The sequence below is a fragment of the Elephas maximus genome, chromosome X (assembly GCF_024166365.1).
Source record: "Elephas maximus indicus isolate mEleMax1 chromosome X, mEleMax1 primary haplotype, whole genome shotgun sequence".
In the NCBI taxonomy this organism is placed as follows: domain Eukaryota; kingdom Metazoa; phylum Chordata; class Mammalia; order Proboscidea; family Elephantidae; genus Elephas; species Elephas maximus.
The window spans coordinates 41,733,783-41,757,638 of record NC_064846.1 but is presented as its reverse complement, the minus strand read 5'-3'; the positions used below and the strand labels follow the sequence as shown (position 1 = coordinate 41,757,638).

The 23,856-nt window shown below is 36.8% G+C and overlaps 1 protein-coding gene across 3 annotated transcripts in view; it reads left to right on the top strand.

Annotated features, from left to right (window-relative positions):
* Positions 1-23,856, top strand: part of PLS3 (plastin 3) — a 93,409-nt gene that overhangs the window by 9,700 nt on the left and 59,853 nt on the right. Inside the window, exon 1 of one of the 3 annotated variants that reach the window (XM_049871895.1) lies at positions 20,856-21,882. The exons of 1 other annotated variant lie outside the window; for it this stretch is intronic. The gene's annotated coding sequence lies outside the window, so the exon portion shown is untranslated. Of the gene's footprint in view, positions 1-20,855; positions 21,904-23,856 lie in introns of those variants that run through there. One more of the 3 variants, XM_049871894.1, reaches the window with a different exon arrangement.

Genomic DNA, 23,856 nt, shown 5'->3' with positions numbered 1-23,856 from the left:
GATACTCCTGCTTTCTAGTAGAAGAGAAAGACACAAAGATAATACTGGATTTCATGAAAGCCAAAAATATTCTTCCATGTAGAAAATGAACTTAAATATGGCCTTTTTTCTCAACATAAAATAATTTTTAAATTTGAACCTTGTGTGAACAAAGACATTCACTTATGACCAAATATAATCAAATCTAAACTAAGAACAAATCCAGCTTAAACATTGTTATTTCTTTGCAATAATTACTGTATCCTAAAAAAAAAGAGCCCACGATGAGTTAATTTTACTTAAATAGAACATTGCTCAGCCTATAAATGAAGGTCAGCAGACACCAGTGCCTTGGAATAAAATAGCCCTTTGGCAAGAAAATGAGCCACACCCCATTTAGTTTTCACAAAAATAAAATTCTTTCCAGCTTTGCTAAATTGTAGATGTTGTGCACAGTATGTACTTCTGCAGTAGCTGATTTAGCAGCTGTGGAAATATCCGTGTATGCAGGAGCCCTAAAAAACATCGATTTGCAATTACTTGTATAGATGGCTTATCCTTTCTGTAGTACTGTGTTCTGCTAAGTTTTATCTGATTCATGGATCACAACAAGCAACTACAGGTATAGCTGACACTTTAATTCCCTGCCTTGAACTTCTTGATTGTCACAGATTTTAAATTGGGCTGGAAGACCTGGGATTTCAAATCCGAAATTTCAAATCCGAGAGAGGATCAAAGCAATATGCTATGCCTGCTGTGTGTGGTTTTCTTCAATGACATTACTAAATACCTTCCATGTACCAAGGAAAGACGTGTTCCTTGAGGAGAAAGTAAGATACACCCTGGGGCTAAGGCCCATATTCCTAGTTTTTCACAGTGTGCCTAGGACATAGCAGGTGCTCCATGTATATTTGAAAGAATGAAAAATGGATAGCCATGAGTGGACCTTCATGATCAGGAGTAAATTGGGAAACCTAATCAGCAGGTCAGTAATTTATGAATCCTATGGAATCCAATACATAATGATGTGAGCCTATAGCCAGATTATGAAAATGACTTCCTCAATTATCTTTTAGTTGCTTCCAATGGGTGGTTATGAGTGAATGTTATGGATGGCTTTCATTGTGAGAACTGCTTAACTTTAGGATCCAAGAGGAAATTAGGAAATATTAATATTAAATGTCTAACTGCATTTCTGCTAATGAGTAGAGGGGCTACTGACAAGATGACTTTTCATTTATCACTACTATGCTGTTAATATGAATCCTTACTTTGATTGACTGAGCACTATTGCTTTTGCCATCTAAGTGTATCTTTCTTTTGTTTCCTGATGCTTACTGGTTTGGTATCATGGATTTGTTCCCAATAACATTTTTCTCAATAATATTTTTACTTGAATAAAGGAAAGCCTGTAAAAGTTGTAGGATCACCTTTTCCAAAACTTATTTTATAATAGATGTTTACAATATTCCTTATTTAAACACATTTATTGAACACCAGCTATAAGGAGCAAAGGTAAGGAGCATTAAGGAGTGCAGAGAAATGCTTTGAAACACAATGGCTGCAGTCAACCTAAAGAATTGTTGAGCACTTCTAATTTGTTTTTTAAGTTTACTTTTCAAATAAGAAATATATTCACATAGAACACAATTCAAAAGCTGTAAAGGGACTCTGACAAGTAAATAAGCCTCTTGCTCCTGACCACAGACCCCTGGGAGGGGACCATTACTACTAGTTTCTTGTGTATCCATCCAGAAATACTACAGTGATTAAGAAGAGCTCGGCTGCTCACCAAAAGATCAACAGTTCAAATCCACCAGCTGCTCCTTGGGAATCCTATGGGGCTGTTCTACTCTGTCCTCTAGGTTCACTGTGAGTCAAAAGCAACTTGACAGCACACAACAATGACACATTTAACACTTGGCCATTTTCAGAAGAGTTTGGTGTTTTACATTTAGCAAGTGTGGCATTAAGTTTGAAGGAGTCTTTAGCTTTGAACTTTTAGGGAGTGAATATAAGAATGAGGGATTATTAAAAGGAGAATAAAAAGAAGAACCTTCAGTTTGAGGTCAACGCTTTTCTTTTAAGTACCCTTGACCGCAATCCACCTGCATGACGTCGGGCCTAGAACCCACCTCCATCATTGTCTTCAAGATTCACCCCACAGACAAATTCCTGGACCCAGTCTCCTTACTCTTAATGGGCAGTTAGTGCCTTGCAGACCCTTTAGGAAAGGATAGACTTCCCTGAGAGAGGAGGACTATAATTCAGTTAAAAGAAGATAAAATTTCCTGGGAACCAATTAAAATTTCCTAAATTATTTAACAGGCTTTCGTTAATTATCAAAAATGTGTTTAGCACTGGTCTCACTGTTGTTCTTAGCGGCTGTCAAGTCTACCAAGAATCTCGGTGACCCCATGCATAATGGAATGAAATGCCACCCAGTCCTGCATTGTACCATTGTGATTCATAGGGTTTTCTTTGGCTCATTTTTCCAAAAGTGGATGATCAAGCCTTTCTTCCTAGTCCGTCTTAATCTAGAAGCTCGACTGAAACCTGTTCAGCATCATAGCAACACAAAAGCTTCCCCTGACAGATGCATGGTGGCTATGCGAGAGGTATGTACATTGGCCAGGAATCAAACCCAGGTTTCCTGCATGGAAAGCGAAAATTCTACCACTGAACCACCACTGCCATCCTAGTATCACTAAGATAAGAAAAACAACATGCCGTTGTTTCAAGAAGACAGACACTAATCCAGCCACTGATTTTACAGATGAGGCAACTGAGGTCTAATTGATTGTGACTTTCCCCAGGCTACAGTGGTAGAGGATTAAGTCTTTTGGTACTTAATCCATCACTCTTCTCACTATAAAGTTAAGTACCACACCCGGGGTCCAACTGTGTTTAATAGTAATTCCTCTTTACTATTAGTAAATCCCTGAATCAATTTATACTTAACTGATATTTCCTTTCAGATGTTAACAAAATGGCAGATGCCATCTCATTAAAACTTGATACAAACTCTCTGTAACTCAGCCTAACTAAATGAATTTCTTAAGCTACTGGAAATTCATTAGCAATGCCTTTACACGGGTAAACTATTTTTCTAGGTCCTATCTTCAACCCAAAATACTCTTATGCTAGCAAAAATGCAGTCCTAATCACTGATCTTAGGAGCCCTGGTGGCACAGTGGTTTAAGAGCTCAGCTGCTAACCAAAAGGCGGGCAATTTGAATCCACCAGCCACTCCTTGGGAACCCTATGGGGCGATTCTCCTCAGTCCTGTAGGGTCGCTGTGAGTCGGAATTGACTCGACAACAGGTTTGATTTGGTTTGGTTTTAATGCATCCAAAAGACTGTGAAAACTATTTCCAACATATAGTCTATACAATGTACAGTTAATCACTCTTGATTTCATCTAAACTGGATTTTGTCATTTTCATAGAGCCAGTTTGTATTATACCTCACCAAGAAAAAAATTCCATTTCACTCATTCATTCATGAACTCCTTACTGTATGTCATATGTTATTCTAGGCACTGAGGATCACAGCTGTGCATGAAACTAACAAAAATTAGTACCCTTATGAAGCTTATATCCTAGTGGGGGCAGATAGATAGTAAACAACCATATAGTATACCAGATGGCAATGTGTTATGGAGAAAATTAAGCAGGATTGAGGGTATAGGGAGAGGGGAAAATGAGTTGCCATTTTAAATCATGTGGCCATGGAAGACTTCACTGAGAAGACCTTTGAGGCAAGGCATGACGGAGATGGAGGAGTGAGCCACGTGGGTATCTGGGGGGAAGAAGTGTCACTTGAGCAAGTAAAAATATTTTTAATAACAGCTACCTAAATTGTCATGCATTGATGATTTTTAGCTGAAATTCTCCTTTTCATCAGTTCCCTTCTATTTTAGTATTGAACAGGAAAGAAAAAAAAAAACCTTTTACTCTGATCAAACACACTAGTGGAGTCCTGAATTGACCATATATGCCAGGAATATTCTTTCAGTAGTTAATGTCAATAATGTTTGGGAAAGACTAGTGGGAATAATGTTTAAAACAGAATATGAAATTAATGTAAGTAGATTTTCTTTCCTTTTCCTGTATTAGTTTAATTACAGTATATTCTGTGTTTAATTCTGTATTAGATTTTTTTTAATAAACTTTTTACTTTGAGATACTTGTAGGTTTACAGATAGCTGTGAGAAATAATACAGAGTGATCCTGTGTACCCTTTACCCAATTCCTTCCAATGGTAAACTCTTGCAAAGTTATAGTACACTATAACAGCTAAGAGGTTGACATTGCTACAGTTAAGATATAGAACAATTCCATCACCACGAGGATCCCTGGTAGTGCCCTTTTATAACCACTCCCACCTCCTTCCTCCTTCCCATCTCCCCTGTCGCTGGTGTCAGAAATCCAAACCCATTACTGTGGAGTCGATTCCAGTGCATAGTGACCCTGTAGGACAGAGTAGAACTGCCCCATAGGGTTTCCAAGGGGGGCTGGTGGATTTGAACTGCCAACATTTTGGTTATCAGATGAGCTCTTAACCGCTGTGCCACCAGAGGTCCATCCCTGACTCCAGGAAACCACTAATCTGTTCTCCATTTCTGTAGTTTTTGTCATTTCAAAAATGTTATATAATGCAATCATGCAATATGTAACCTTTTGTCGTTGGCTTTTTTCACTCAGCATAATTCTTTGGAGATTCATTCAAGTTGTTGTTTGTATCAACAGTTTATTCTTTTATTGCTGAGTAGAATTCCATAGTATAGGTGTACCACAGTTTGTTTAACCATTCACATGTAGAAGGACAGCTGGTTTTTCACCAGTCTGGGGCCATTACAAATGTAGCTGCTGAAAACATTTGTGTATTGTTTTTTTGTGTGAATATAAATTTTCATTTCTCTGGGGTAAATGTTCAAGAATGCAAATGTTGGGTTGTATGGGAACTGGTGTGTTTAGTTTTGTAAGAAACTGGCCAAACTTTCCAGAATTGAAGTACCATTTTATATTCCCACAGCAATGTATGAGATATCCATTTTCTCCACATCCTTACCAGCATTTGGTGTGATCACTATTTTTTATTTTAGCTGTCCTTATAGGTGTGTAGTGATAACTCATTGTGGCTTTAAGTTGCATTTCCCAGGTGGTTAATGATGGTGAACATCTTTTCATGTGCTTCTTGGTCATTTGTATATCCCCTTCAGTGAAATGTCTGTTCATGTCTTTTGCCCATTTTATAATTGGGTTGTTTTTTGTTTTGTTTTTTAATGTTGAGTTTTGAGTGTTCTTTATATATTCTAGATACTAATACTTTGTCAGAAATGTGGTTTGCAAATATTTTCTTCTAGTCTGCAGCTTGCCTTTTCATCCTCTGAACAGAGTCCATGGAATAAAAGTTTTTCATTTTCATGAGATCCAATTTATCAGTTTTTCCCCCTTATGGATTGTCTTTTTGGTGTCATATCTATGAACTCTTCATCAAGCCCTGGTTCCTGAGGAATTTCTCCTATGTTTATTTCTAAAGTTTTATAGTTTTATGTTTTACATTTAAGCCTGTGATCGATTTTGAGTTATTTTTTTTAATAAAGTATGAGGTTTAGGTGGAGATTCATCTTTTTTTTTTTTTTAATGGTTGTGCATCTGCTCCGGCACCATTCTTTGCAAAGGCTGTCCTCCCTCCACTGAAGTGCTTTTGCACCTTTGTCAAAAAAGAAGACTGGAGCATATTTGCGTGTGGGTCTATTTCTGGATGCTCTACTCTGTTCCATTGTTCTGTGTGTCTTTCCCTCCATCAGTATTGCGTACTGTGTTGATTACTGTTGCTACACTATTGTAGTTGCTAACTGCCTTTGAGTCTGCCCCTGACCCCATGCACAGCTGACAAAATGCTACCCAGTCCTGCGAGATTCCCGTGATGGGTTGTGGATCAGACTTTTGTCACCCGTAGGGTTTTTTGTTGGCTGATTTTCAGAAGCAGATTGCCAGGCCTTTCTTACTAGTCCATCTTATTCTGGAAGCGCCACTGAAACCTGTTCAACATCATAGCAGCATGCAAGCATCCACTGACAGGTGGGTGGAGGCTGCTCATGGGATGCATTGGCCGGGAATCAAACTCAGGTGTCTTAGTTACCTGGAAACCCTAGTGATGGAGTGGTTAAGTGCTATGGCTGCTAACCAAAAGGTCAGCAGTTCGAATCTACCAAGTGCTCCTTGGAACCTCTATGGGATGTTTTACTCTGTCCTGTACAGTTGCTTTGAGTCAGAGTTGACTCAACAGCAATGGGTTTAGTTTTTTTTTTTTAAGTTATCTAGTGCTGCTATAACAGAAATACCACAAGTGGATGGCTTTAACAATGAGAAATTTATTCTCTCACAGTCTAGTAGGCCAGAAGCCCGAATTCAGGGCATCAGCTCCAGAGGACTGCTTTCTCTCTGAGTCAGCTCTCAAGGAAGGTCTTTGTCATCACTTTTCCCCTGGTCCAGGAGCTTTCCAGTGCAAGGACCCCGGGTACAAAGGACGACGCTGTCTCTCAGTTCTTCTTGCTTGAATGGTAATGAGGTCCCCCTGTCTCTCTGCTCATTTCTCTCTTTTATATCTCCAAAGAGATTGACATGGGATATCTAATCTTGTATATTGAGTCCTGCATCATTAACATAACTGCCTCTAATCCTGCCTCATTAATATCATAGAGTTAAGATTTACAGCACATAGGAAAATCACATCAGATGACAAAATGGTGGACAGTCACACAATCCCGAGAATCATGGCCTAGCCAAGTTGACACACGTTTTGGGGGGACACAATTCAATCCATAACACCAGGTCTCCGGCATGGAAGACAAGAATTCTGCCATTGAACCACCACTGCCCCCATAGCGTTGTAGCAGATAAAGTGATTCCACCACTTTAATCTAATTTTTCAATATATTTTAGCTGTTCTGTGGCACGTTCCTTTCCATATAAATTTAAGAATAAACTTGTCTATGTTTCCAAAACCTGTGCTCCGATTTTGATAGGAATCACGTTATTGAATTTGATATTTAAGATTGCATCTTTAATGTTAATAACATTAAAAATGGTAATTCCGTTAAGACAATTTAATTTCTTCTGTAGCCTAACCCTCTAGTTCTTATTTTCTAAGTAAGTGGCTGTGTTCTGTGATTTTGAAATCTACTGAATTAATATTATTTGACAACTTCTTTTCAGATATAACTTGGGTATCTTTTTTTAATTGTCAAAATTGCAGCTTCTTAAAAGAATGTCATATTCTTGACTTAGGTACTATATTGCTTTAAAATTCTAAATCTCTGATCTGTTTGTAGAATAAACAGTTTGAATAGTTACTTCAGGAACTTTGTAAGACCACTCATTGTTGTCAGGAACTGTCAGTCAGTTCTGACTCAGTGAACCGAACGAAACACTGCTTGGTCCTGCGCCATTCTCACAATTGTTGTCATGCTTGAGCCCACTGTTGAAGCCACTGGCAAATTTTTTAAGACCACCCTGTTGAAAAGATTCCTAAGCCTATTGTTCCACCTTAAGGAAAGCATGATTTACCTCTTCTGATGTCTCAAAAGCATTTCCCAGAATAGCAAATTGAAATATGTCACTAAAGCTTGAGTTTTAGGATATTGGTCTTTGGGACAGTTGTTATTCATGAATAGTAATTCAGAGTTGTTCAAATGAGAACTTATGTGCATTTTCATACTTTGATCACTGATTCTTAAAAATCTAAAGAATTACCAAAAAGAATTTGGTAAACCTCTTAATTTTAAAAGAACACTTGCTGTTAGGATTTTTAAAAAAGGAGGGAGACTTAAACTGATTATCTCTGAAGAAGAATTGAACTAAAAATGTCACCTTGTTGTGTTTGGATGAGGAAAATTTGAATGAGAACATACTTTCATTTCTGTCTTGCTTTCTGAAGATGAAGCTTTTCCACTGTTCTTTTTGCCTAATGGAAACCCTGGTGGCATAGTGGTTAAGTGCTATGGCTGCTAACTAAGAGGTCGGCAGTTCAAATCTGCCAGGCACTCCTTGGAAACTCTATAGTACAGTTCTGCTCTGTGCTGTAGGGTCGCTATGGGTCGGAATCAACTCGATGGCAGTGGGTCTTTTTGGTTTGTGCCTAATAATTCAGAATGGGAAGCACCAAACAAAACATTCTGGCTCTCTTTTCCCATCCTGTTTATGTTCTAGATTGGCTCTTATTGCTTTAATAAATATATCACCATGGCCTATAACATTATGAACTAGGATTAAGTATTTAGAAAGCAGGAATTTGAAAATCAAAGTTCAAGAGCACTACCCTAAATACAGTTAGCAGACTTACTTCTCTATAATGAAAACTTACCTAAGTTTATAAGCACATGGCTCTCACAGTTATACTATTTTCATTACAATGAAATTTACCACCACTCATGTTTCTTCCTCAGTTACTCTTGGGTAATAGTCACAGCTGCAGTAAAACCTATCCTGTAATTGAAAAGTATAATTTCAGGAAGAATGCAATAAAATGATGTTCATCACTGACAAATATCACAATTTCTTCATACTTTTTTTTTGTGTGTGTATTTATTTGGTCCAATTAGAGACTTCTTAAAAAGCTCACTAAAAAGCAGTGAATTCTCAGAACGAGTGAGCCTAGAACAGTCTACTCCATCAAAACAACTCTGCTAATGGCTTTAGCCAATTTTTGAGATAACATAGTACCTGGGAGAGGGAAAAGGTTACTTCTGCATGCATGACTTTTTGCTAAGAATATGATTTTTTTCAAGTGAAAACCACACAAGTCTTTTGACTTGTGGCAGAATTAATAGTAAGAAGCTGTTTTGTTTTGTTTTCTAGCTGTACCGGGTGGCAAACTGTCAAATAAAATACTGAGCAAGCATAATTGGCTAATTACAACCTAATTTCTACTAGAAATCTGAGCCAGTAATGTGTTTATCAAAAATTCACCTCTGTCCTCAAAGAAATACATTTTATTGAGACATCTCAGCACAAAAAAATATATATAATTTATGGAACAACTTTTATACATTTGAAGGGTAAGGGATTTAACACTTTATGAGATCCTGATATTTTTGCAGCCAGTCTAGGGGTAAATCTATATTGTCTTCATGATTCTGTGTTGGATCACACTTAACCATGACCGTTATGTGTAGAAAATAGCAACCGTTGTTGCTGAATTGAACTCGGGATTAAAAAAAAAGTTGAAATTAAGCTAATAAAACATTAATGGCAACATAACCAAAGAAATTAACCAGAGAGGAGTCTTTAGAAGCAGAAAGCACATGGAACTGCTGAATTGTACCAGGTAAAGTAACCCTGAATTGTACTGTAAAGCTGGGAAGTGTTTACTTGTCTAAAAAAGCAATTCCAAACGTATACACACACAACCTGGATTCTCCAGCTGGACCTTTCTGTGAAATATCGCCCCCCAAAAAAGTCAAAAGAGAGACAAAGCAGGCAAACTCTCTATGAAATAGAATTCATTTTTGTTGTGATTTAAAAGTGTGTATATGTGTTTGCATGAATTACATGGAAGAATTAGACATAAAGTACTTGGTGGTTCTTGAAGTGAATATTGGCGGTCTTACAGGTATTTTATTAGACAATGAGGCAACAATTTTTCTCTCTGAACATGTCTCCACAATTATAGCGGAAGTCAGAAAATATTTCACATGCAAATATATCTGAAAGTCTTCATGGATGCACTTAACACTTTGAAGTGATGGCAACATCTGGTAACAAGTAGAAACCAGCATCTTATAAACTAAGGCTTCATGTTACCACTTCATCTGAATTAGTCATTTTAAAGGGGTTTTTCTGTGTCTTCCTAAGAAATGACAAGGTTAATCTTGAACTAGGGCAGTTAGGCAGGAAATGCTAAAGCGGCTCTTTCTTTTGAAGGTTTCATGGTTCCTTCCGAGGTCAAAAAATAGTCGTTTTAAAGTTTGGAAAGGTAAACCAGTGATATCTTGACAGCTAAATGAGAATTTTCTTTCTTGTTTTGTGACAAGTTTGAGGAAAGACTCGATAATATTGAGCGGTCTTTATACTTTGTCCTGTACTTTTTCCTCTGAAATGATTTTATAAGTGCAGAAGTAAAAAAATCAATTCAGTGGCCAAAAATAACCATGAATTTGGTGCCACTCGAAGATGTACCCTACCATTTGTTTAGCCAGATTAGTTCTCAGGAAACATCCTATTCTATGGAGTTGTGTAATGGAACAAGAGTAGATGACTTTTGTTTATTAAATTTGCATTAAATAGCCAAGTGCTAAAAATGTACTCTTGAGTAGATAATAATCCACTAGAGCAAATAGCGGTCTGTTTAGCTCCTTTAGAATGCAATGTCATCAACATTCATTCATTCAACAAATGTTTATTGAGTGCCTGCTGTGTGCCAGGCGCTCTTCTATATGCTTGGGATATATTGGTGAACAAAACAGACAAAAACCCCTGCTCTCATATAGCTTAATAAATATTAAGTATTAAAGTAGACAGGCAACTTTAAATCGTTTAATGCTATTAGTAAGTTTTAAAAGACCTTCATTGAATGAGTTTTGAGAACTTTTGTACTTTGCACATTTTCTCTGAAGTTTGAATAGGGAAAACTCAACAGTGTGTTTGGAATATAGAGCAAGAAGCTGGAAGCTGATAACTAAATATTTTCTTTTTTGATTCTCATTTTTATTTTTAATCTATCAGTGTTATAATTAGACTGCAAGTGAGTGAGAAATGTTGATAGTTTAGCTTGTGGACTTATTCTTTAGGGCGGGCTTTGGCTATGGAGTGAAAGTATATAGTGGCCCTGGAAATTAATGTAAAGTCATAGCATTTGTAAATGTGGCTTCTGTCATTTAAAGAATTATAGGATACTTAATGTATCCTATAATTCTTTTTTTTTTTAATGCATTTAATGTTCATTGTGGAAAATTAATGTATTGCTTGGTTATTTTTGCCTATATGAGTAGTATAAGAGCTGACTCAAAGGAGATGACATGATGGTTCCTGTCCTGAAGTGAAATAGATGATGGGTTGTGGTGGAAAGATGATGTGGCCATGGCCATATTTGCTCACATCTATTGTTCCTTTCCTTTTATAGAGGAAAACCAAGCAGAGCCTCATTTCATATTTTTTAAGTTTCTTTCTTGTGTTTTCTTTCTCATGCCATTCTTCTTTTCTTTCTCCGTAAAATTATAATGATTTGCGATTCAGTTTTGTTCAAGTTGTGCTTTGTAATAGCATAATTACCCCTTAGAGTGGCCATAGTGGAGGCATTATACGCATTTTAGGGAATTAATTACATATATGGACACAGGGACTGAGCTCCTTTAGGATGTGAAAGTCATATTTCATAAATCTTTATATTACCTGATACCACCTAGTACAGTACTTTTCACAGAGTAGATGCTCAATCCGTATTTGTTTATTGAATGAGTACAATTTATAAGCCAGAAATTTTATTTTTGCTTTCCAAAATGCCAAGTAATTCTTTATACCCGTCTTGAAACCCGTTGCTGTCGAGTTGATTCCGACTCATAGCGACCCTATAAGACCGAGTAGAACTGCCTCATAGAGTTTCCAAGGAGCGCCTGGTGGATTTGAACTGCTGACCTTTTGGTTAGCAGCCGTAGCTCTTAGCCACTACGCCACCAGGGTTTCCTATTCTTTATAAGCACACAGAATTTCAAGAAAACTTACTGTGGAAGTTTTCAAGCATACAAGGTAAAACAGTGTAATAAACCACCTTTGTCAGCAGTTCTCAGTGTGTTGATATTCCTAATCTTTTCTCTTCCCTTTTTTATATGTTGTTTGGGATTTGCTTTAAAATAAGCCACACAGGATTTCACTGATAATACTATAATACAGTTCTTAATATTTTCAGACAGTCATAATTTTGCATGTTATATGGAGTTTCACTTTCAAACTTCTGTGCTAATTTATGTCAGAGAAGGAAACTCTTAACTGTCAGAAGAAAAATCTAGATCAGATTTGCAACGTATGAAATGAAAGATTTGGAGTAGTTTTGTGATTGATAAATCTCCATTCTTAATCTTTTTCTAAATTTATGAAAAGTTTGTAAACTACACTATCATGATAAAGTCATGTCTCGTGGACATGAACCTGATTGAGCAAAATTCTGCTTTGGAGTATCTTACCAATGTGGACTGGTCCTCTCAGAGTTGATCTTAGGTAATTGATTTTTTTTTTCTCACAATCGAATAACACAAAACTCAGGTGAAAACCTAGGTCTGCAATTCCGATACTGTTATTCTCAGTTTGAAATTTCTTTATAGTCTCAGACCTACGAGTCTTGTTTTTGTCTCTCTAAAATGTGTGACTCTCATAAATATTACTAAATAAAGCACCATTTCTCAAAAAGTATAGTCCATGGGACCTTGGGAGTCAGGGTTATTTCATAGTAACACTAAGACATTTGCTTTTTTACTGGGTTGACATTTGCACGGATGGTGCGAAACCAGTGTTGGGTAATAACTGCTGATGCCCTAGCAAGAATCAAGGCAGTGACAGCAAAGTCTACTAATTTGTGTTTCATAAGAATGCCCTTGATGAAGCAGAAAAATGACTACTTTTATTAAATCTCAACTCTCAAATATGTCTTTTGAATATTCTGTGTGATGAGATGGGAAGTACACACAAATCATTTCTGCTGCATATGATGGTAGTCTTAGAAAAAGCACTGTGCAGTTTTTTGAGTTGCAAGCTGAGCTAACTGCTTGTTTTTGTTTGTTTTGTTTTTAATGGAAAATCATTTTTTTACTTGGAAGATTGACGGATACATTAACTGATTATTCAGATCAGTGTATTTGGCAGACACTTTATTGAAAAGGAACCAAGTGCACCTGTCAGTGCGAGGAAAACAACTAACAGTATTGTTGCCAATGACAAAATTAGAGCTTTCAAGCAAAAATTCAAACTTTTGAAAACTCGCTTTGGCCACCATGACCTTGATATTCAAACTTTTCTAATGAGATTGCTGGAATTGTAAATTAAAGTGATCTGATAGATATTGCATAATGAAGCGTGTCAGTATTTGGGAGATCTGCGTACCTCAGTGGAACTGTACTTTTCCGAATGACCGATGCATGATGTTACAGAAATCAAGCATGTGTACAAGGTCCATTCAAAGTGCGACTTATATTATTTTTGTTGTCGATGAAAATATACATAGCAGAATCTACACCAATTCAGCAGAAGAATGCACAGTTCGGTGACGTTGATTACACTCTTCAAGTTATTCAGTCATTCTAACCCTCTTTTTCCGAGTTGTTCCCCTCCCATTCACTGCCCCCTAAGGTTCCAGTGGGTAGGTTGTGTGCGTCTAACAATCCGTCCATTTCATCTAGTTTATCCAGTTGTGGCCGTACAGCTGTTCATAATATTCTGTCATAATTCTCTTTATTTCTGTCAGGTCAGTTGTAATGTCCCCACTTTCATTTCTCATTTTGGTCATTTACATCTTTTCTCCTTTTTTTCTTTGTTATTCTATCTAAAGGTTTGTCAATTTTGTTGATTTTTTTCAAAGAACCAACTTCTGGTTTTGTTGATTCTATTGTTTTTCTCTTTTTGATTTTATTTATTTCTGCTCTGATTCACTCACCTCAAGAACTTAGAGTAGCTACAAATCATCTGCAAAATCCAAACTCCTCTTCCTGACTTTTTTTCTTCCCTTTGTCCCTAACGAACTTTCCCATCTTTATTACAACCATATACTGTCTTCCATTCGCCCTGCATTCCTGACTTGCTGGACTTCTTGACTTTTCCAAAGCACATCCTACTTCATTCCATTGCCCATGTTGGTTCATCTACTTTGAGCAAACCTATTCCCTCTCAGTGTTAAAATCCTAATACTAATACCATATTTTTCACAAATAGTGTGCCCATGTAAATAATGTGCACACACATATAACATGCGGAAATGACAAAATTATGTAAAAAAAAGTTCTGGCATAGTGCACCCATGCATATACCGCGCATGTTTTGTGACATTTCCAGAAGTGAATTTTGGTCTCATTTGCCCTCATTCAGTAGTCCAAAAATGTCATTTTTTAAATCATATTTGTATAACCATGGTCAGGAAGTCATGGATCGAGTTTGGTAGAACCCCGGTAACTGGAAATATAAACAATTGAAACTGCATTTGTTTCCATTAAGTTGATAATTATATCCCCGTCACTTTTGAGTCATCAGTTGAACCTTGAACCTACTGAAGCCCGTCCGTAAATCACGTGCTGTCAATTGGAAGTGTAAATACAGCGAAGCCTTCACTGGCATAGATAGCGTCAAGTAGCTGTCAACAGGAATCTTGATTCAATCTTCTTTCACATAATTATCACAGTTGTCTTCCGACTCTGGCTTTTAATTGGAGGAGTAACCAAAGTAAAACTGATACACTATGGCTCTTGGCTCCACAGTTGAATGTAAAAACCTTATCAGATTATCTTAAGTGAAACCTTTAAGACTGCTTATTTCATAATCTAATTGTGTCTTATTAGTACCACTGCCTTTGCTCAATGATCACAAGTCACCTTAGTCATATGCTTGCAAGCATATAAAAAGACCCTTGCTTCCTGTACACCTCACATATGAATTTTGAGTTCTCTTTACTAGAACCAGCCAGTTAGCTATTATATTGTGCACATTTTTTCAGTTTATAAATCTAAATCATAGGACCCTTAAGGAAGGATCATGGCAGGAATTAAACACCAGTCCTACATGGCCGACTTCAAACTGAAAGTTGTTGCCAAGCTGGAAGAAACAAACAACAGAGCGGCAGCGAGAGAGTTCAAGGTTGGAGAGTTGTCCGTTTGTGAATGGAGAAAGGAAAAAAAGCTGGAGAAAATAAATACATGAAAACGTACACATCGTGGGCCCAAAGCGAAATGGCCTGAGTTAGAGAATGACTTGAAAGAGGGGATTATTTCTCGAAGGAAACAAAATCAAGCTGTCTTTACTGTCACAATTCAGAGCAAAGTAAAGCTTCTGGCAAATGAAAGAGGAATTCCAGATTTCAAGGCGGGTTTTACCCGGATTTCTAAATTCATGAAAAGAAATGGCCTTTCCAAGAGAATCAGATTCACTGCAGGCCAGCAACTTCCAGATAACTGGGAGCAAATGATGGTCAACTTCTGCTAATTTGTCACCAAAGAAATCTCTAACTCGGTATCTCTGCAATGGACTTAATTAGTGTGGTTGAGATTCCCATGTCTTTCGACATTCTGGCCACCAGGACTATAGTTACTTCAAGTACAAAAACTGGAGCCATGACAACCACTGAGCATGAGAGGGCTTGCTTCAGTGTAGTCCCTGGTTGCACTGTGAGTGGGGTGAAATTAAAGCCAAGGGTGATTTTCAAGAGAGTTAACCTGGGAAAAGCTGCCCATCAGTGTGGTTGTTCATTGTAATAAGAACGGATGGATGGACTGTGATGTTATGAATTTGTGGGGGAAATTCTTTTTAGAGAAGTCTACTAATTTTCAACATCATGGCTGCTCACAAAAAAAGTTCAAAATTATATTAACTGGTGCCCAGGTAGCGATCATACCTGGTGGGCTTACCTGCAAGCTGCAGCCGCTAGATACAGCAGTCAACTACCTGCTCAAAATTTGCGTGAGAAGAGAGTGGGATAAATGGATGCAGCCTAGGATTCAGGAGTTCACGCCATCAGGACGACTGAAGCAGGCGACGTTTGCAGAAGTCTATAAGTGGGTAGCTTCTGCTTGGGGGAAAATAACCCCAGAAACCATCCACAGTGTCTTCAGAAAGGCTGGAATTGTGTACTAGCAGAATACCGATGACGAAGGTGCCAAAGGCAGTGATGATGATGGCATCAGTTCAAAAATCACAGAAAAGCATCTGCAGGAAGCTCTGAGATATTTCAATGATGATAGTCACGAGTGATTGGACTTTGAAGGGTTCCAGGAGTCTGATGCTGATGATGGTGGTGATTATGATGATAATGAATAAATAAAAAGTGGCCTATTTTAAAATGAAAACATTTCTTCTGGTGATTTTTATTTGTTGATTTCAAAGACATTGATTATCAAAAATTATGTTTCAGTTTAAGATTTATGAAAGCATTAAAATACAAACAACATCTTGTTTTTGTAGTTTTAGGCCTAGGGTCATTTCTTACTAATTTCTAGCTCTTCATGCATTCGTACTTTGGCTTTGACATGACATCCCATTTTCATCCCATTCCTGTTCAGTTCACCATTGGTTGCACTTGGTTTAGGAAAATATCTACTTCAAATCAAGTTTCCATGACATGAGTTTTATCCCAGTAACATTAAATCCATTGGACAGAAAAAAAAAAAAAAAACATGGACCTGAAGTCAGCAACATGTAAAAAATATTGGTAGAGCATGCTTACGAAAACACACAGGGGGTTGCGGTTTTGCAAAAACATAATGTGTGCATTATTTGTGTTAAAATATGGTATTTCCTTCTAGTTTTTTTTTTTAGTAGGTTTAGGCTTAGTTTGCTTTTCCTTCAGTTGTTGATATCTTTCTTCTTTTTTCGTGTAGGCATTTATTGCTATAAGTTTCCCTCTGAGTACTGCCTTTGCTGCATCCCATAAGTTTTGGTATGTTGTGCTTTCATTTTTATTTGACTAAGAAATTTGTGATTTCTTCCTTGACTCATTGGTAGTTTAATACTATGCCAGTCTACATATGCTTGTCTATTTTTCAGGTTTTTTTTTTCTGTTATAGATTTCTAGCTACACTACATTGCGGTCAGAGAAAATAATTTGCATGATTGTAATCTTATCGATTTATCCAGACTTGCTTTGTGACATAACATGTGGTCCATCCTGGAGAAGGATCCGTGTGCACTGGAATAAATACATATTGTGCTGCTGTTGGGTGAAGTGTTCTATATGTCTGTTAAGTCTAGTTGGTTTATAGTGTCATTCAGGTCAGTTTCCTCATTGATCTTCTTTCTAGATGTTCTGTGCAATATTGAAAGTGCTTAGTTGAAGCCTCCAACAATTATCGTATTTTTACGTAAATAATTCATGCCTTCTAAGTTTGTTTGCAGGAGAACGATGTGGTAGTTTCCTTCTGTAAAGATTTACAGCCTTGGAAACCCAATGGGGCAGTTCTCCTTTGTCCTATAGGGTCATTATGAGTAAGAATTGGGTTTGGGTTCTATGTTTGTTCGCCAGCCGTGCCCCTCCCCCCATGAGGTATTTTTGTAAGTGCACTATGCTAATTTTTTAATAGCAACATGTAAAAAAAAATTGGTATAGCACCATGTGGGAAAATACCTCACCTCCTTGCTATGAAAAATTCATTGATAATGGTATCAGCTTTCACATTGAAACTACCCTTTAAGAAACTACTACTTTTCAAGTTTTGGTGTAGTATTAAAAAACAATGTCCACAGTTACCTGAAAAGGCTTTTCAAATACTTGTTTTTCAATAACATACCAGTGGCAAGCCGTATTTTCTTCCTAAACTTCAACAAGAAGTTTTGGAATAGGTTGAATGCAGAAGCAAATATGAAAATCCAGCTGTCTTGTATTAATGTCAAATATTAACCAGCTGTCCTATATTGCCAGACATTAAAGACGTTTGCAAAAATGTAAACAATGCTACTCTTTTCACTATTTTTAAAAATATGTAGTTATTTCTCTTAAAAATATTTATGTTAACATATAATGGGCTTATTGTTATTTTTAAATAAATATTTTAAATGTTTATCGGTTGTAATTTCTAATATAGTAAAAATGCTGATAGATGTAACACCCATTAAAAAAAGGTCTTTGGAGTCCTCAGTAATTTTTAAGAATGTAAGATCCTGAACCCAAAAAGTTTAGGAACTGCCGATGTAGTTTATTTTTCTTATTGTTGCTGTTGTTGTCCTTTCCTTTTGTGTTTTTTGAGAGAGACGCCCTCTGGATAGAAAGGTGTAGAGTATATTAGTTATTCCTTTGTATGCTTTTATTACTTATAAACAGAACACAGATGTCTTTTTTATTATTATTACTATACTTTAGGTGAAAGTTTACAGCTCAAATTAGTTTCTCATTCAGAAATTTATACACAAATTGTTTTGCGACATTTGTTGCAGTCCCCACAACGTATCAACACTCACAGATGTCTTTTAAATCAGTTCCTTGCCCCATGTGTAGTTCAGTTGATAATTTTCAGAGGACTCATACTTAAAACTGCCTCTTGTTTATTTCATCTAGTTGTCTTAGTCCATTAGGGCAAAGCACATAATTTAATTTACAATAAGACATCCTATTTCGTCTTAAAAGCTTTGTTTACTTTGTCACACAAATACATAGCTAATAAATCCCTTGAAATACTGAAATCCCTTGAAATATTAAGAAAAGCTTGTGGTTTGTTATCCTCCCTGAATAAGAAAATGATTACATAAACCAGATCTACTTGATTGTTATGATTGACACATCCAAGTCAAGACAACAGGAAGCCTCTGTACCTAATACTGCTCCTAGTATAAATTTCATAGACTTTCCAAAATTCCAGTACCAGTTTTCTGTATGTTAATTCGGTATCTTTTAGATAGATCCCTTTGCTTCAGTGCCTCACTTATTCTTGATATTATTTATTTGTCTGATTGTTTTTAAAAGTCATGAAGATTGGTAAAAACGCTGTTTCATTAAGGTAAAATGGGTCAGTATTATTGAGGTGTGTCATGAAGCACAGTGGGAGAGGCCTTCTGCGTACACGTCACACACGGAAAGAGTATGCCTAGTACAGGGTGTGGTAGGGAGCATGACATTCGGATGAAAGTGGGGAGACTTTCAAAATACTATGTTTAGATCTTGTGTTCTAACTGTGTATTAGGATGAGACTATGAAATTCTCATGCAACTTTTTTGGGTGTTCCTCTTTCCTTCCATTCCACCCTGAGGGATGTCCTGGGTGCATGTGTGTGTGAACTCTTAACATTGTGATTTTCTTTGTAACATGTAAGAGAGAGAGGGGTTGACATACACAGATAAAACATTGGTTGGTTTCCGTTGGTTTTCCTCAGCATTCATCCTGATGAATTTGGAATGCAGTGTGAAAGTTATTTTCATTCTGTGGCCTGCTTTTAAAAACTTGAAATTTATTACACGACCCCTGCCACCATCTTCTATTCCCAAACCCATTTTCATTACCCATAGTAAAAGCAGATTCTGTTCACACACACAGGCACACACATGCACGTACACAAACACACTCCCCCCTCCACACACACCTCAGATGCTAAGACATTTAGACATTTTAAAAAATGGTCCACAAACTGAAACATGTTGAATACTGATGTGATTGAGCAGTCTTTGGCCAAGTAAAAGATAATGCATTTTCGAAGAGAGAGAATCCATTCCTAGAAGTCTAACTACAATGTTTTGCAGTTTAAATGAATCCTGCTATTGTGAATAACCTTTATATAAACTTGGTGTTGACAGATTTCACTCTGATCAAAGATTAGCATTAGTGTTTGTAAAGCTAGAAAGCGTATACATTCCAGATGACCAAGAAAGGGAAAAGTCAAGGAAGCAGTTTTCAGGTAGCACTGTTATGACCTATTATGACCTATAAAACCTGCATCCTAAAAAAAGGAACTAATCTTTGAATGTTGAGCATTAGATGTTTAAAACATTAACTTCTTCACTGTTACTATCAGAAAAGGGTAGTTACGAAGCTGGTAGGACAGACCCATCTGTGTGGTTTGAGCAATAGGCTGGAAAAACCCGACATTTCTGGTCTAGCACTGATACTGTCTAAGTACCTGAGGCAGTTAATTGCACGTGCCTCAGTTTTCTCTGTGAAATGCACGCTCATCCTTACATGTATATCCTTGCTTCTTGTTAGCTCAAAGGGCTAGATAGTTATTGCTATCTCATGTATCCGCTAATAGGCCACAGGGAAAAGTGCTGGGCTTGTTTGACAAATGAAGAAATTGAGACTCAGGAAAGTCGAAGTGGCTTCACATTGTGAGTTTGGCAACAAAGACAGATGGGAAAACATGTACTCTGACTCCTGCTGCTGTATTCCTTCTGTTCTGTTTCTGAGTTGTTTTGCCTCTTGATATTTTGTGGAGTTTTTGTGATTGGTGAAATAAATGATTACGATGCTTCCACTAAGGAGACAAAATGTAATGCAGTGCTTTCTAATGGTGGTTAGTGATGAGGACAGAACACTGTCTTCCTCGTAAGGTACACGATGCAGTGAAGGGTTCCTTTTTATGAGTGAATGCAACGTGGGTTGCCTCCTATGCTGAGAATTCAGTGTGCTATCAAAATGCTTCACTTTTTAAAAATATATATATTATTTACAAAGGATTGGCGTATCTGTCATCTCACTTGAGACTTTCATTTTTATTGAGTAGGTAGAGCAAATGGTATTATACATGTTATATCCCAGACAGGTTATAATATCTGACACTTACTGAGCACCTTGCTGGAGCCAGACAATCTTATGTACTTATAGATTGATCTTCTCATTTAGTCATCATAGCATTCCTGGAATGTGTGTGGAATTAGCTCCATTTTTACAGAAAGAACCTGGGGCTCAGAGAAGCTCAGTAATTTGTTCATGGTCACACAGACGTCAGTCCAAGTCTGTCAGACTCCTAAAACCATGATTGTGTTTCATTCCCTCTCAAATTACTAACTTTCCCTATGTCAGTATTTGAAATGGTCTCCTGAACCCAGCCCAGTCCTCCTGTTGACTTGCTCTTCTGTCCCATAAAGGACAATCAACAACGAGTTGCGTAATTAAGTAGTTAACTGATTGAAATTGCTAGACCAGTTAAAAGCAAATTTCACTGATGAGAATAGCAGTTAATCACATATCTAATGCTTACTATGTGTTAGGCTCTGATCTAAGTTCTTGACACATGTTAAATCATTTAAGCCTCACAATAACTTATATAGGGTTGCTATGAGTTGGAATCGACTTGATGGCACTGGGTTTGGTTTTTTGGTTTTATTATATGAAGTAGTTCCTTTATAATCATCCCTGGGTGAGCAAATGGAGGCACAAAGAATTTAAGCAATTTGCCCAAGGACACACACAGCTCTCCAGTTAGGGAGCCTGGATTTGAACCATATCTGACTCCAGAGCCCGTACAACCAACTACTATGTGGCACTGCCTCTAATAGAAAATTATTCAGTTCAGCGAGTGTTGACTTAGTTCCTATGTGCTATGCAGGTAGGAAATAAAGTTCCTACACTTATTTTTACCAAAATGAGCTTACATTTTTACCAGAAAACAGGAAGTATACAGAAAACAAGAGCTTATGTTTTCACCAGAAAACATGAAGTAGATAAATGCTGCAACACCTAGCATATGGGATATAAATGATGTACGAAGGCATGAATGTCTACAGATCAAAATGAATAATACAGAACATAAGTGATCCAAGACAGTTGATTTGCCTTTCTGTGTAATGTACTTCACTATGAAGGAGTGACTTGGGCACTGGGGAGAAGCCGGTTCCATGTGTTCTAAAGTAAGCAGGTTACTTGGCTAATGTTCAGACTCTAAATAGGTATATGAGTTATAGCTATTTGACCTGAAGCAACTTTAAATTCTCCTATGACCTTGTATGATTTCGGTGGCATTGAAATGAAAAATTAAACTTTTCTGTAAATGTTGTGTTTTAAGTTGGAATTTATTAAATGCTTGGCAGAATACTGTGAGGTTGACAGGAAGGGGATTCGTAAGCATTGTATCATTCTTTTGTCTGGGTGTTCTCTTTTTCTAGCAGGAAGTGTTGTGACTTGCTCTCTTAAGTTGCAGTTGTAAGAAGAATGTTGGGTTTCCAGATTGGCTTTCTGGGCGTGAGAGAAGGTTCCTTCTATTAGTGCTGCGAGAAAGGAAAGAAACAGGTTTGCTCTGGTCGCAGAAGGGTAACTATTTTAATAGGCTTTAACTTTTGGGTTACTGAATATTTAAGTAGAAATTTATATTTAAAAGCTTAAAATTCCTATTATTTGTTTGGGTAGTTAAACATTTGGAGTCACTTTCTTTAAATCTTACTTGTGTAGAATCAAATTTGTTTTCAGAGAGAAATTTTTGAAGTTTAGCATCTAACCCGTTCTGTGTACATTCTGCGTTTTCTCTTTTGGGGGAATGTTTTAGGAACTTTAAAATTTGGTTTTGAAACCCAGATTATATAAGTGTATTTACCAAATTAGATGCCTGAAAGTCTAAATGACAAAAACTATTACCCTATATCTTTTTGGGGGGTGGGGTTCCCAAATGCTTTTGATCACTGTTAAATGGTTTATCAAATTCTATGTAATAGAAGGTAGCTGTCATGACAGAATGTGTCATCCTTAGATTGGTATTCTGCTCTTACAAAGTGACTGACTTATGTCAAATGGCTGTCCTAGCATCTATTTATAATTTACAAAATACATGAATATCCTTGGTATGAAATTTTGGTGGTGTTACTGTAACATGCTGGTGATAGTGCTTTCCAGTGTTCACAAACTCACCAGGGTCTTCCACCATATGGCGATTATGGAAGTTTCTTTTTTTCCTGATTTCTTGCAGAAGAGTATAGCTAATTATATTGTAGTAAATCCAGACTCTTGAGTGAAGGGTCACCTCTCAGATTGGTAGTACTTATTACATCTGTGTGAAGTATGAAGTGAAAGGATCTAGTTTTCCCAATTAACAAGTACTTCATTTGAGAGCATATAGGCAGGGTATATAATACCCATGAAGCAATTTCAGTGACTAAGTAGATTAGCTCAAGGGCTAAGCTGAAATTGTGTTGCTAGTGATTTCTGAATTATAGGCCATGTATTTTATGGTATTTTTGTTTTGAGTTGAAGCAGCCTAACTAGTCTCATCTTGCCTTGTTATATATATATATAAATATATATATAAATATATATATATATATACCTTAAGGTTGCCCTTGACCTCACTCAGCTTGTTGTTCTATTTTAATTTTTGTAGGAAAGGAGAATGGAAATACCCCTTAGGTGTGAAGGTTGATTAATTTCATAGCAGCAGATTTATTTTTCCATAAATTAGTCACATTTTTAGAAGGGTATCAAAGTTTACTTAGGAAATATGAAGACATCGAAGTGAATTGTTAACTTTTAAAAGAAGTATAATATTTCAATCAAACCTGTTGCCACTGAGTTGATTCCAACTTGTAGTGACCCTATAGGACAGGGTAGAACTGCCCCATAAGGTTTCCAAGGAGTTGCTGGTGGATTTGAACTGCCAGCCTTTTGGCCAGCAGGCTGAGCTCTTAACCACTGTGCCACCACGGCTCCTATTTTAACCAAAAGAGTTAAAAAATACCTTAGCCTTGTAAAAATGAGGGAAGGAGAAATGTCATGTCACTTTGTTCTGTCCTTTGTATTTGATATAGTGTGTTTGTTATTGTTGTAAAAAATATATACAACACAACATTTGCCAATTTAGCTTTTTTCAAGTATACAATTTTGATATCGTGCTCTTTATCACAGTAAAAGGGGCTTTTAGACCATAATTAAGACTTGCTGAAATAGCTACAAAATTCTTGTCTGGCAAGCATTTAAAGAATGCCTTCAATCTGACGAAATTGAATTGAATGTTCTATCATTGGGAGAGTTATTTATTAACTCAGTTTTAAATAGCCATTGCTTTAAGATCTTATCTTTGTTTATTAAGCACAAAAAGAGGAAAAGAAACTTTTACTTAAAATGGAGGTGTTTGAGATCCTTCCAGGAAATGACACAGAACTGGGCACCCTTCAGGGTTTAAGTGACTCATAAATATTGGTAATGAAAAAAAAAGATCAATTGTAATCTAGCTTGTTCTAGATTCTAATTAGTCAAAAGTTAGTTCCAGAAAAAGGA